Raw genomic sequence first — 13224 nt, forward strand, 5'->3', positions numbered from 1 at the left:
AATTTGGAATACATGACTGAACACTTTTATAACGAAGAATGTTGCTTATGTTGACGGCATCTATTCCATTGTAAATTTGAGCTTAAGGAACTGGCAGCATGGTTTTAAAGGAATATCATGCATGATCCGTGGTGGTTTAAAGAGTCTGTAATGCATACATATTTTCTCTGTAATTGTATACTTTAGTATGAATTATCGCATAAGTGGTTGTTTTATGGAGATAAAAGAATAGTAATGTTTTTCCCAAGGTGGCAAGGTTATTCTCACTAAATTGATATTCAATCGAATCTCTGATTCAAAACTTACAAACAGTATATATACAAGACTAAACGTTTGAAAAACTTAGAAATAAGTTAGTAATTCAGACATTCAGTAATTCGACTATGTGAAATTGCTATGAACACATATATGCACTATGTCCCGATAACAATGATTTCAAAATGAACAGTGGTCTCATAATGTCTGTATGTCATTCGTAAAATTATCAGTTTTTATTTGTGCTTTTAGTATTTGGAGAATAAAATGAAACCCCGAGCGATTGTGTATCGGGTGTATTTGTATAAACATTTGAAAATTCATTTGATTTTCAATTCAATTTTAAATCAGAAATAGACAGTTATATCTTATAATAATTTCTTTGCAACATCAAAATTATGATCCTACTGTTTTCAGAAATCTGATAAGAAAAAATTAGTCTTTTACTTTGTTTATATACGTTTATCGTATACTTATGCGTAAGATCAATTAACCAATTAATTATCCAATTTATTATACGATAGATTAAGTGTTCATTATGAAAACCAAGAAAGATAACTCTTTAATTCCATAGAATGACATTATTCAATTTAGCAATTTCAATGACATCGCTAACTATGCCAAAAGTGGAATCTTGTTAAAATTCTGCTAACACGATTCATGCCATAAATATCAAACAAAGTGCTTTGTATTCTATTCACGTAATCAATACTTGTAACATGTAGGTTAAACATGTTTTCATGCCCCCATGAATCGAAATACGAAAATAAAGACAGAACCATTGGGTTAAGATAATCAAATTTGGTACACATACACCTTATGCCAAGTGGAGGATGGATTTTGTTTTTCAAGTTCAAAGGTCATGATCGTAGTAGCAGGATTTAGACCGTACTGTTGGCTAGGACTGTCAAACTTGGTACACATACATGTTATGTCAAGTGGAGGACGACTGTTGTTTCTCAAGGTCAAAGGATAAGGTCGTAGTATCACTTAGTAGGAAAACTTTGTTTGAGAAAATTATATATTGCTGAACGTAGTCAGTTTTGAGAAAATATTACATAGAGAGTACACGCTTTGTTGATTTTTCATTCCACAGTTTTCAAGTGAGGACCTTCTTGTTTTACAGAGTATTTGTATGGGTATGGAGATTGTGCATATGGCAAGAATTTTTTTCTTTAATTTTTGAGAAAATTACAAGGTGTTAAACCTTAGTATTGCCACCTGATCAGGCTTTGCTCACTAGCTAGAGAAAAAATACTTATGTGATTAAATAACATATTTGATATTTTCATAACATAATTTTTCATTGATATGTTGCTTTTTGCTATTATTAAGCTTGAATTGTAAAATTGATCGAATTTCGGTGACTGCCTCTATTCAGAAGTCCCACTTTTACAGCTTTTCTATTGAAACACGATTCAACAAGATAAGAAATTACTTTTTTACACCAGTTGATCAAAAGTTATGAGATTTGAGATTGACCTTTAGTTTGCAACTCTGATACTTCTCTGCAAGTTTCAAATGAATCCTCTCAAGCATAACGAATAAAAATCTAGAGATATTTGCTAAATCCCAAGACTTTTACGCAGGATTATTTCACAAAATCTTTTGGGAAGATCTTCCAAAAACTATTTTGGTAAATAAAGATTCAAGCATTCTCATACAGTATATATGGATGATGTTCAGGCCAGAAAACTGGTTTGACATTTCCAATTATGATACGAGAAATTTGCATTAGTCTTCATCTCAAGATCATTGACCCATCAGAGCTCAATATGATATGCAGTCACTCTTGTGTGGTATAAATGCTATATTGTTAACCCAATGACCTATATATGGTTTAGACAGGAGCACAGGTTTGGTTTAAAGTTTGCATTAGAATGTTTAGAAAAAGTTCATTAAAGTGTTTTAAGAAGAATGATTGAAATTGATAGCAATGAGTTTTTATCTAGATTCAAGTTTGTTGACACTATTCTTTGCCTTGCAAATTTGGACATATGAAATTGGATTTTGCACTTGACATATTAGGAAAAGTTTTACCAAAATTGGCATGTAGTATTACTGGGTTTATTTCAAAGAAGAAAAAACCAAATCTTCATAAATGATGCAATCTTTAGAAACCCAGGAAGCCTAGAAAATAAAATATGTAGTCTTAATGTGCACGGAAGCTTTCATCAAAATAGTGTAATAGTCAATCTGTGTTTTTATGCGACTATAAACTATCCTGTTTTACTCCTTGACATTAATCGAGCAGAGTAATTAGTGATATTCAGGAGCGAAACAATATTTGTGAAATGACATATGACCACAGAGTTAGGAAAATCGGGTCACAACATTAGGAATTGAGTGTTGTAACCACTACACTACCCGAACATCAAAAGTTCAGGTCCAAGTTTAGGGCCATTTGGATTAATTGAGAATTAAAAACCTAATGAATTCATAGAAATGTTCTCCTTTACATATGAGCAAATAGAAAACATATTGATGTTGTTAGTGTAATAGCCTTTGTAAACAAGGTTAGATAAGTACCACCATGTCTGTCTGTCTACATGCGACTACGTGGTCGAGGAGTTAGAGCATCGCGCTCAAAATCACACGGCCTCTCAACTTTGTCGGCGCGGGTTCGAATCCCGCTCGCGCCGGTAAGTGAGAAAGTTTCCCAGTTTACTTTCGGAAGGTCGGTGATCTCTTCCCAGGTACATTGTATCTGGGTTCTTTTTTCCACCAATAAAACCTGGGCGCCACCAGATAACTGAAAAATTGTTGAGTGTGGCGGAAAGCATCAATCAATCAATCCTGTCCTTCCTTTTCAATTTGCATCAGCGCGACAACTAGTATTAATAACATATGATGATACAACAAAATATCTGAAACCATTTTGTTCTCAAAGTTTGAAAGATACACTCATTGAAAGATCAATATGCAACACTTCCAACAAACATTAAAGGTTTTTGCGTGCGATGTTCAGATGACCGTTACTGTCCATCGCTGAGTAAGCTGGTTTTGGAATTTTCATGCAGTGATTAATTATCATCCACCATAGTCAGAAATTTGTTATCAAAGAGAAAGTCTCTAATAAGATCAGTGATGTGACTTTATCACCACCGTGAAACGGAAACGAATTTGACCATTTGATTTTTTTCAGGTTCAAACTGGATTCCAACGAGAATCTTCATTTATTAAGAAAAGGAATTTGACACTAAAGTGGCAATTGTTTCTATTACACCTGCATAGAATTTTGTCTTTAGATTTTAGACTGTCTGTCTGAAACTTTAATCTTACTCTTATCTTTTGAATTTTACAAGATCTAGATTTTAGGTTTAATAATAAGCTAAGTTCAAGGCTATTATTCAAGATCAAGGTCAAATTTGTTGACATTGAATGCGATAGTCCGCCTTAAACACATCTTTAAAAATAAAACTGTATTTAGATTCAGCTCCCTGGTTTTAAAACGTACTGTTTCCTTCGCTAAGTGTCTGACATTTATGGTAAAAGTCGCGGGTGTTTAGGATATGACTATAAGAACAGAGGTAGATGTGTCATAGTAAATGTCGGCACTATAAAAACTCCTCACTGTAGTGACCCTGAACGTCACGTACAGTTCAAACTTTTTCCATTTGTCTTTTAATCAATGAAAGATTTTTAAATGAAATGTTAAACAATATTCAAAGAAACAAAAACAACCATTCTTAGACATGTAATGTATAATCTATAAATATGTAATGTATACATGTATAGACGTGTAGTGTATACATCTATACAGGTGTAGTGTATACATGAAAAGAAGTGTAATGTATAAATGTATAGAAGTGTAGTGTATACATATATAGACGTGTAATGTATACATATATAGACGTGTAGTGTATACATGTATAGAAGTGTAGTGTATACATGTATAGAAGTGTAGTGTATACATGTATAGAAGTGTAGTGTATACATGTATAGAAGTGTAGTGTATACATGTATAGACGTGTAATGTATACATATATAGACGTGTAATGTATACATATATAGACATGTAATGTACACATATATAGACGTGTAATGTATAAATGTATAGACGTGTAGTGTATACATGTATCTTAGTTTCGTATTTGCACCCATCTATATGCTAGGAATCATGGTGAGACCTACATGTTGTATATCAACATTTTTACTAAGCACTCAGCTACATTTGACATGCATCCTAAAATTATTGTATACATTTTTACACATGTAATATCACTTCAAATACGGGGTAATTCCATTTTTTGAAAAAGTTGACGGGCCTATAGTGCGAAACTGTCCCCTGCTACCTAACGTGGTCAGTTGCTGAAGAAATTCCGGTGAAAACATGCAGGATCTAGCAAAAGGTCTGTAGCTGTGAGGGAAGGTGGATGGCCCCATATGAGAGGTAGATTTTTGAGAAGGGCAGATAGGGTTCTTGATTGTGCACAGTGTCTAAATCCCCATGTTTGGTACTGTGATGGTGTGGGGGTGGTGCGGATTAGCCCAAATGAGGGGAAATCAAAGCAAAAAAGGGGAACCTGCTCAGAGCATGTTTTGTGCACCAGCACCAGTATTTACAGATTACATGTAATTTAGGGTCCTAATTTATTAACTACACTAATATGAAATACAAGTATTGACATAAAAGGGAAATATGATTTTTCATTAGTCTGTCATAATCTGACTTTGGTGTATACCCCCTATCCACATGTTTCAAAACCAAAGAAACTGCCCTCTGCCACCTAAGGTAGGATATTTTGCCCACCTGCGCCGCGGATCATAGCGGGGCCCGCGTGGTGGCAGGTGGGAACCATTTTGAAATGTTAGAATTTCTTGGTTAATTTTGTTAGTTTACATGGTTAAATGTAATTATTGTACTTGTGTTGTATTATTCTGGTTTGTGGCTAGGCAGTAATTCTGATGGCCTGGTATTCTGGTCAGGTTAGTCCGAGATGGATAGGTGACGGGGGCATCCCGGGGGGTAAGGTAGTCGGGCAGGAAAGCTTGGCGGGTACCCAAGTAAGGGATGCGGGGTCGCCGGGTGGCAGGGGTATTCCGGGGGTGATGTTACGCGGGGCGTGACGGGCACCCAAGGATGGAATGTGGGGCCACATGGGGGACTTGAAAAGGACCAACATTACCAGCTAGATAGAATGGGTTCTGTTGTAGCTTCAGGCCAGGGACATGGGACTGGGTCAGTTAATCTGTCGCAGGCACTGGAAGGGCGGTTTCTAATGCTAGAGACCCAGTTGGCACAGTTGACTAACAATGTTAGTAACATGATCAGTCAGGCAATGTCTAGGAGAAACAGTAGGGGTGGCGACAGTTCCATAGTAGTGGCTCAGCAGTTAGCGGGGTGTCCTGGGAATGTAGGTAACTCTTCCCCAGGGCCTCTGCCCAGGGGTGATTTGGGGGTTTCATCTCTAAGTCCAGGTTGGGATATCTTGTCCGTAGGTCAAGTAGGGGGGTACCCTGAACCAACTCTACCAGTTATATTGGACGAGCAAGTTGGTTGTCCCAGCGTGGTGGGTGGGCCATGCCATAGAGTCCTCAACAGTAATGGGTCGGTATCTTTGGAGAACACCTATTACATTAGCCCTACTAGTAGTGGTGGTAGTCATGACCAACCTCAGTCTCCCCATCATTTGCCCATCTATGCAAACGAGAGTTCCCCAGGGCCCCCATGTCACCAGTGCATCTCGCAGGGTCAGTCAGGTGTTGGCGCATCACAGTTGAAGTTGTAGACGAGTGAGGTGCCGGTGAGGCCTATGGGCAATGCAGATAGGGGTATGCATTTCGGTCTCTCGCCAGTCAGACGTGGGATTAGACATAGCAGGTCAAGGTCGAGATCTCCACTCGTTAGGCATGTCAGTACAGAAGACTGTAAGGCTGCTAGTAGGGATGGTCCCAAGTTGTCTAGTCAGTGCGTGTTAGTTGGTTGGTCCCCAAGGACCGGGGCTCAAAATAGGTCGGGGCAGGTGCTCCGTAAACCCTTATTAGGTAGCTCCATTACAGCAAGGTCAGTAGTCGACAGTGCATGTCATGAGGTCAGAATGCCAGTGAAACGGAGTAGTTGTGTGTCTGTGGTGGGCAGTAGTGTTTTGTTGTCGACGGGTGTGGTTGTTCAGAGGGCCCGGAGTGAAGTAGGGGTCAGGGACACATGGTCGGCGCAGACAGGGGTGCTGCCAGGCGCAGATGAGAAGTTGTGTGGTTGGCCGGAGGACACTGAGGCAGGTGTTAGTCATCAGGGTAATGGGCTGGAGAACACCGGGGATAGTGTTGGTTGCCATAGTGATATGACTTCTCGGGGTAGCTCTGGGTGTTCTCTGGGTTTTGATGTTGACATGGCTGTTGATGTGTTCTGCGATGTGGATGATGATCCTTCCACAGTCGAGTTGGGGTGTCTGGTTGAGGCACGGTCTGGTGTGATCGGTATATCATCTCTCTCAGCTTATGATCAGCTGAGTTTGAGTGGTTGGACCAGTAGTGCTGGACGGCGGGAAATTGATGTGGCACGGGCTCTGGTCTTGCATTCTGTTGATGGCCAGTACTCGGATGAAGAGGACGAGTCTGGGGGTGAGGATGCAGTTGAGTGTCATGTTAGTGAGTCTGGATTATTCCAGGTTGGAATCGATGCATGCGCGGAGGTTTGTGACGAGGGCTGTGTTGGTATCCCATGCAATAGTGAAAGCATGCAGGCCTCAGTTGTAGTGTTAGAGACTGTTGCTGAGTGGCACAGTCTAATCATTACCAATGCCCCAGCCATGATTGAAGCAGTGGCCTATCAGTTCCCAGGGGCGTCTGTCCCCAAGGCACCTGATAAATGTACCATTGTGTGTTGGTCTGATGGAGGGTGTGTTGTGTCTGCGTCTCGTGGAGATGACCCCGCAAATGCGGGGTTTGTGGCTCTGTCCCGTTCACCCTGGTGGGATGGCAGTGTTCCTTCTCTGACTGAGAGGCTTCCTCCTGATAAACGTCTAAGCAATGAACGGGATGGGTTTGTTGCTTGTGGCTTCACGAGTATCCATTGGTCGTGGGATGATGGCTATGCATCCAAGGTTCAACTTACAGTGAACCAGGGACAACCCAGGTTTGGTCATCGCAAGGGGATACGACAGAAAGTAAATGTTCATGAGTTATGTGAGGGGTGTGAACTCCTCCATGCACACAGTACCCCGAAATGCGGGGAAGGGTAGATTAGGCTGCCGTAACCCAGCCGTTCTTGGGCAGGGGTATTTCCTTGTGGTGTTTCCGGATCTGCTGACCTGGAATATGTGATGTCCTCTGGTGTGATGTGCTGTGTCCGATGTCCAAGATGATGCCTGTCCTGTGACGTTTTCATGTGGAAAGTTTGTGACCGTATGTGACTCTGTGGTGTGACTTTCCTGTTACTTGATTTTCTGTGATGCGTTGTGTGACCGTGACTTTCTGTGTTGTGAACTTTTTGGACTGCTAAATTGCTATGATTTTATAGAGGTGTAATTGCATCTAATGTAAGCTACAGTGTTGCAGGTTTAATTTATCGGAATTGGGACATTCCTCCTCAAAACAGGGGGAAGTGTAGTGATTTTGGGGGGTGGATGTTTGGTATTTCTGGTCGGGCTCGGAGTCCTCTGAACCTGCACGTGTTTTTCTCTCTTCTTACCCGCGAACTCTAGGCAAGCGGACGGGGATTTTAATTGCGCAGCACTATAGTCGTTATATTTGTTGACCCTTTGTAAGTTGTTCTGTGTATTTGTTAATATATCTGTTTATAAGTGTTTTTCCGGTGTTCTTTGTGTGTAGGAAATCACTTTAAACACGAAGCGAAGAATCCTCGACGACTCCACTAATGCTTCAATCGTTAAAACCTCCACATAATCGATTGATAACGCTATATCTATGTATATCACTCTCTACACAGTGCAATCGGAGAAGTTGATGTACCCGGAAGTTAATAATCTCGCTAAATCTCGGCAATTACAGTACACGGCACGAGTTTTATGCGTGTTCCACGCAACGCGGTGGAACAAATTTGCCCCAAACACGGTGGACCTTTAAAATTGTCGGCACCTTTGAAGTCCTATTTTTCCGCGCGAGCTAGACATTGAAGTCCACGGAGGATCTCCGTGTATGTCACCTGTACCTCCGTCGATGCCACCGTGTACCTCCGTGTGATAAAACAAAGAAATAATTTCCGAAATGATTCACCCAAAAAACCTTTTCGCTTGGCCAGCATACATGCCCTCACCCCATTACTTATTTAGAAATTAGCTATAAATCATTAAATTCTTGTAATTGTTGTTTAATGATACGTTGGTGTTTTCGGTTCATATCCGTATGTAGACTTCCCTGCTGACGTTCATACCTTTTTATGAAATGCCCAAATTCTCGACATCCTGTATATAAACACCTGTGTTATTCCTACCACTCGTCGGTACATTGTTTCACGGCACGTGCAACACAATTTCACCAAATAAAAGAAGGGTCATGAACAACGACAATCACATGCCAGTAATTTCAATTTGATAAACAGCAGTTCAAAGAAATGTGTACCATAAGCAATAGTTTATTTTTACGTAAAGTTTTCATTGTAATTAGGAATATGTGATTAAGGTCAGCTATATACATGTACATGTTTACAGTGGATACGAATTTCATTATGTACTCAACTGTGAAGCAATGTGAGCAAAGAATCAAATTTTTATCACTTAAACAAATAAATATTAAAACTATCTTTACTTTTAAACAAACCTTTAGAAAACTCCGTACTTTCATTAAGAAAATTTCATTAGAATGCCCATACTTCACATTAATAATAACACGGTTTTTTAAGGGTTTTTTTCTAACTTGATAAATATTTTATTACACGCATGTATTATTTACTAAATGTAATAACAGCTTTTTGTCTTTATATTTTTGTATACCATTGCATAATGGTGATGAGATCCAATAAATTGAATTGAGTACATGTAGTCTTGAATTATCACAAAGTAAAGAGTTGGCAACGATTGAAATAAAAATGCAGACGTTTTCTCGTTTATTCAGTAACTCAATAACTTGCGCGTCTTCTGAATGAAAGTTGTAAAACAAACGTACTAGGTTTTGGTCAGTTATAACATAATACGGGGGTAAAATTCATCTAATCTCCGTGCCTTCTAGAAAGAATTATCCAGTAAATCCAATGATGTTGCAGTATATATAGCATGTATTTATTTTATTGTTGACTGAGAGGGAGATAGACAGCTAAGCACGTAACATCGTTTTAGAAGGGGGGGGGGGGGACTCATTCATTAGTCCTAACCCGGACCAGCCGAAAAATTTAACATGTAAAGAAAACAAAATGGGAAATAAAAAAAATATCAGAATGAAAGGGGATGGATAATTAATCAGAAAGAAATTGTACTTTCAAGATTTATACTGAACGTATTAAACTTCCCGTATCTGCATACATTCATGAATATTATAATCAATGATTACCAATGCTCTCTCTCTCTCTCTCTCTTTCTCTCTCTCTTGCTTTCATTATCTAATGCATCTAAAGATTAAATTAAAGATCTTAATAATCGATAGCGTATATGAATAAAAGCAAATAATCGTTAAGTCATTTCTGTTTATATTTATATTAGTTTTTTTTTTCATGAACTAGTTGCATTTGACACCGAGGATTTACATCCTTAAATATTGATTACAAGCACGTAGAATCGGAGAGGGTGTACTTTGAAAACTTGAAAGGTTTTCGTAATCGGAAAATTTAAGCACCATTTTTGTTGTTATTTTATTGCTTGTCAAGAAATTTATACAACTTAACCGGCAACATACCCCTTCTGATACATTGAAAAATATAAGTAATGTTAGCACGGGGCTCTATAAAATTCAATCTGCAGTTTGGTCATACTTCGTCATTCAATAACTTATTCAAAATAAAAAAAAATATTTGTCGGATTAGCGGTACTATGATGTATGACTATAACAATGACCTGTGTATAACTTGTACATTCCATGCAAATTCGAAGGGGTTTTCGCCTCAGTAGAACAATGGGGGTCAGCTAATCCGTGTATTTGAAATCAACAGAAGTGCTTAGCTTCTTGCGGAAAGTGTGAAATATATTGGGTCGGCGTAAGATACCCGTGATCTTAGACTAGATCTGATATTGCGCCGACCCAATATATTTCACACTTTTCATGAGAAGTCAAAACCCAAACTAGCTAACCGTAATTTAGTTATACTGTGACAAAGACCCTAGGAATTTGCATGGTATATACTTATTATACAAAAATCATTGCATTATCCAGACACTCCCGATGAACATTTTTTTTTTTATGAAAACCTCTATCAAAGTACATCGAACATAAGTCTCGGTCAAATGTAATTAAATCGGGATTTTAAAAATAAATCATTCGATGGTTTGTATTTTTGCTTCTATTAATTACGTAATAAATTCCAATTTGTTAATCATCGACAATGCTCTAATTTCTATATTGGATCAAGTTATATTTGTCAAGATGCATATCAACACAATATGATGGTGGTAATTATGTTAAACAGCACATTTGTCACACACACACACACAGAGAGAGAGAGAGAGAGAGAGAGAGAGAGAGCACATGGTAATTATTAAATATCCCTATCACATGTTGTATATTTATGTTTTTCATTTACTGAATATACTAATTCGCATTCAAAACAGGAATTGCCTGCAAGTACGCATTATTTAAACATAGAATTTAAGAATATTTTTTGAAGAAAGAAGACTAAAAGAAAAAAAGTCAAAACCAGGTTTTCTTAAAAACATAATATATAGTGTTTGGTATCGTTGGAATTGGCTCAATATGCTGAAAAACAATATAAGTATCAGGGGGGAAAATATTGACATTTTTTCTTTTCTTAAAATTCCACCCTTATCTTGATTATTTGGCCTGCGGCACATTTTCACATTTCCCGCAAGGCGCCCGTGGCCAGAACAAAGCTCTTAGCAGCTGTGTGTATTCGCAAATAACACACACCGTGGAACACGGAGGACACGGTGTATCTCCGTGGATTTTCCACCGTGGTCTTTCCACGGTGGGGTGTATAAAACTCGTGTCGTGTACTGTACATGACGAGACTTACAGACCCTATTATTGTATATCGCGGTGTACACAAATATATTGATTACAATATATTTTTCGAGATTTAGTAACAAATAGCTTTATGAAAAGTATTATTAATTTTTGTAAAATCTCTATAGAAATTTTTTACATAGGGCATAGTTTAATTTCACATTCTTCTAACTGGAGTCTGATATCCTATATTTGAAACTAAGTGGGAAAAAATTATAGGATAGATTTCTTTTATACCATGCACAATAAGAGGTCTTTAGAATAAAAAAAATTGAACCTAGGAAAATTTGTACGTATCTGTTTGGTACTACATACAAGTCAGGGTAGCTAACGGAATAAGAAATGCATTGAATTTCCAGGCCCATTAAACGCAGACATTATACATTGTACATGTAGATCAAAATCAATCGCAATCCAGTAGAATTTTAAACATCCATATGACGTATTTTTTACAAATTATTTTGAAACAGTTTCCAAACAAGGAAGTTTAAATTTTTTTGGAATTGTGCCATTCTCTTTAAATCTGTAAATCAATGGTTAATACCCGGAGACACATGCGCAGTTTATAAAGATTCCCGAGAGGTGGTTTCTTTGTTAACTATATTCAAAATTGCACACAGTTCTAAAGCATAGCAGTGCCATTTACAGTTTTATTGAAGAAATAGCAGCCAATGTTTAGTATATTATGGATAAGGAGGAGGGTAAAGTTTACGGGGATTACAGATTGGAGAAGCTGATAGGACATGGTACTTATGGCTACGTGTACAAAGCTAGGAGGAACGGAAAGTCGACCACTACAACAACCTCGGTACGTGTACAGACCTACATAGACAATTATATAAAACAGTTTCATTGAGAGCTTTAAATCATAGGTCTATACTTGTGCTGTGCTAAAAATAGCGTCACGGTTTGTAAATCTTTCATTTAAATCTTCTGACATACGTTCAACCATTTTCTTGTTTCCGATAGGATAGAGCACTTCAATATTTACTCTAAATATCAATACACGTGATTTAAAAGATACTTCAGAAGTGAGGGCATACTTTAGAATCTGTTCGATGAAGATTTTAATTGAATAAAAATGAAAAGTGATATTGTTAAAATCATCAGCATCATATTTTAAGTTTGACCAAAAAAACAAAACAAAAAACTTCGGGCTTCGGGGTTATATTACCAGGTTTGTTTTTGGGTAGTTCCTGGTTGTGGCTGGAAGGGGAGAGAAATCTTTGGATCAATCGGGGATCAAATCCAGGCCCTTGCATTATTAATATTAGGTGATCTCACCACTGAGCTGTTACCAAGCCGATATACGAAGAAAAAGTACTATTACTACCATATCATACGAAATGAAAATCGATATACAAGGTGAAGGCCATTAAGGTAGTACTCTACATCGTCATAATGGCTGACTTCCTTTAAAAACATGGATGACAAAATCGATATCAGCAATATTTGACTTTTCCTTTTCCATTTAAATACCTAGCCGAGTAGCTCAGTAGGTTAGAATACCGACTGCTGAACTGTAGGTCGCAGGTTCGAGTCCAGCAGGGGTTTTAAATTTTTTTCAGATTACCTTCTACTAAAACTGTATTTTTTGACAAAATAAAGTAAATTTGAAAATTTTCAAATTCAAAATATTTTTGTACATATCCTACACTTTTCATCTACATCAAATTTCTCTGGTGTAGCATACCTCCTTAAGTTAGAATGCATGTAAAAGGTTATTAAAGAGACTGGTTCACGATTGTTTATTAAAATATTTTTCATTTTTGATGGTAAACATTATAAATATAACTCATTTAATATTGACAGCCAAAATTTTGACCTTGTGAATGCAAGAATTAAAGCAATATTTTAGCCTTAAATTTGTGTTATGTGAAGAAAGACTCGAGTCTTTTT

General features: G+C 37.7%; 1 protein-coding gene across 2 annotated transcripts in view; it reads left to right on the forward strand.

The window, feature by feature from the left end:
• Positions 1-7905: 7905 nt before the first annotated feature.
• The window catches only part of LOC125659889 (E3 ubiquitin-protein ligase TRIM71-like), an 18570-nt gene continuing 13251 nt past the window's right edge, over positions 7906-13224 (forward strand). The window contains exons 1-2 of one of the 2 annotated variants that reach the window (XM_056149830.1): positions 7906-7960; positions 11974-12133. The gene's annotated coding sequence lies outside the window, so the exon portion shown is untranslated. Of the gene's footprint in view, positions 7961-11866; positions 12134-13224 lie in introns of those variants that run through there. The other variant, XM_048891685.2, reaches the window with a different exon arrangement.

This window comes from Ostrea edulis, chromosome 9 (assembly GCF_947568905.1).
Source record: "Ostrea edulis chromosome 9, xbOstEdul1.1, whole genome shotgun sequence".
In the NCBI taxonomy this organism is placed as follows: Eukaryota; Metazoa; Mollusca; class Bivalvia; order Ostreida; family Ostreidae; genus Ostrea; species Ostrea edulis.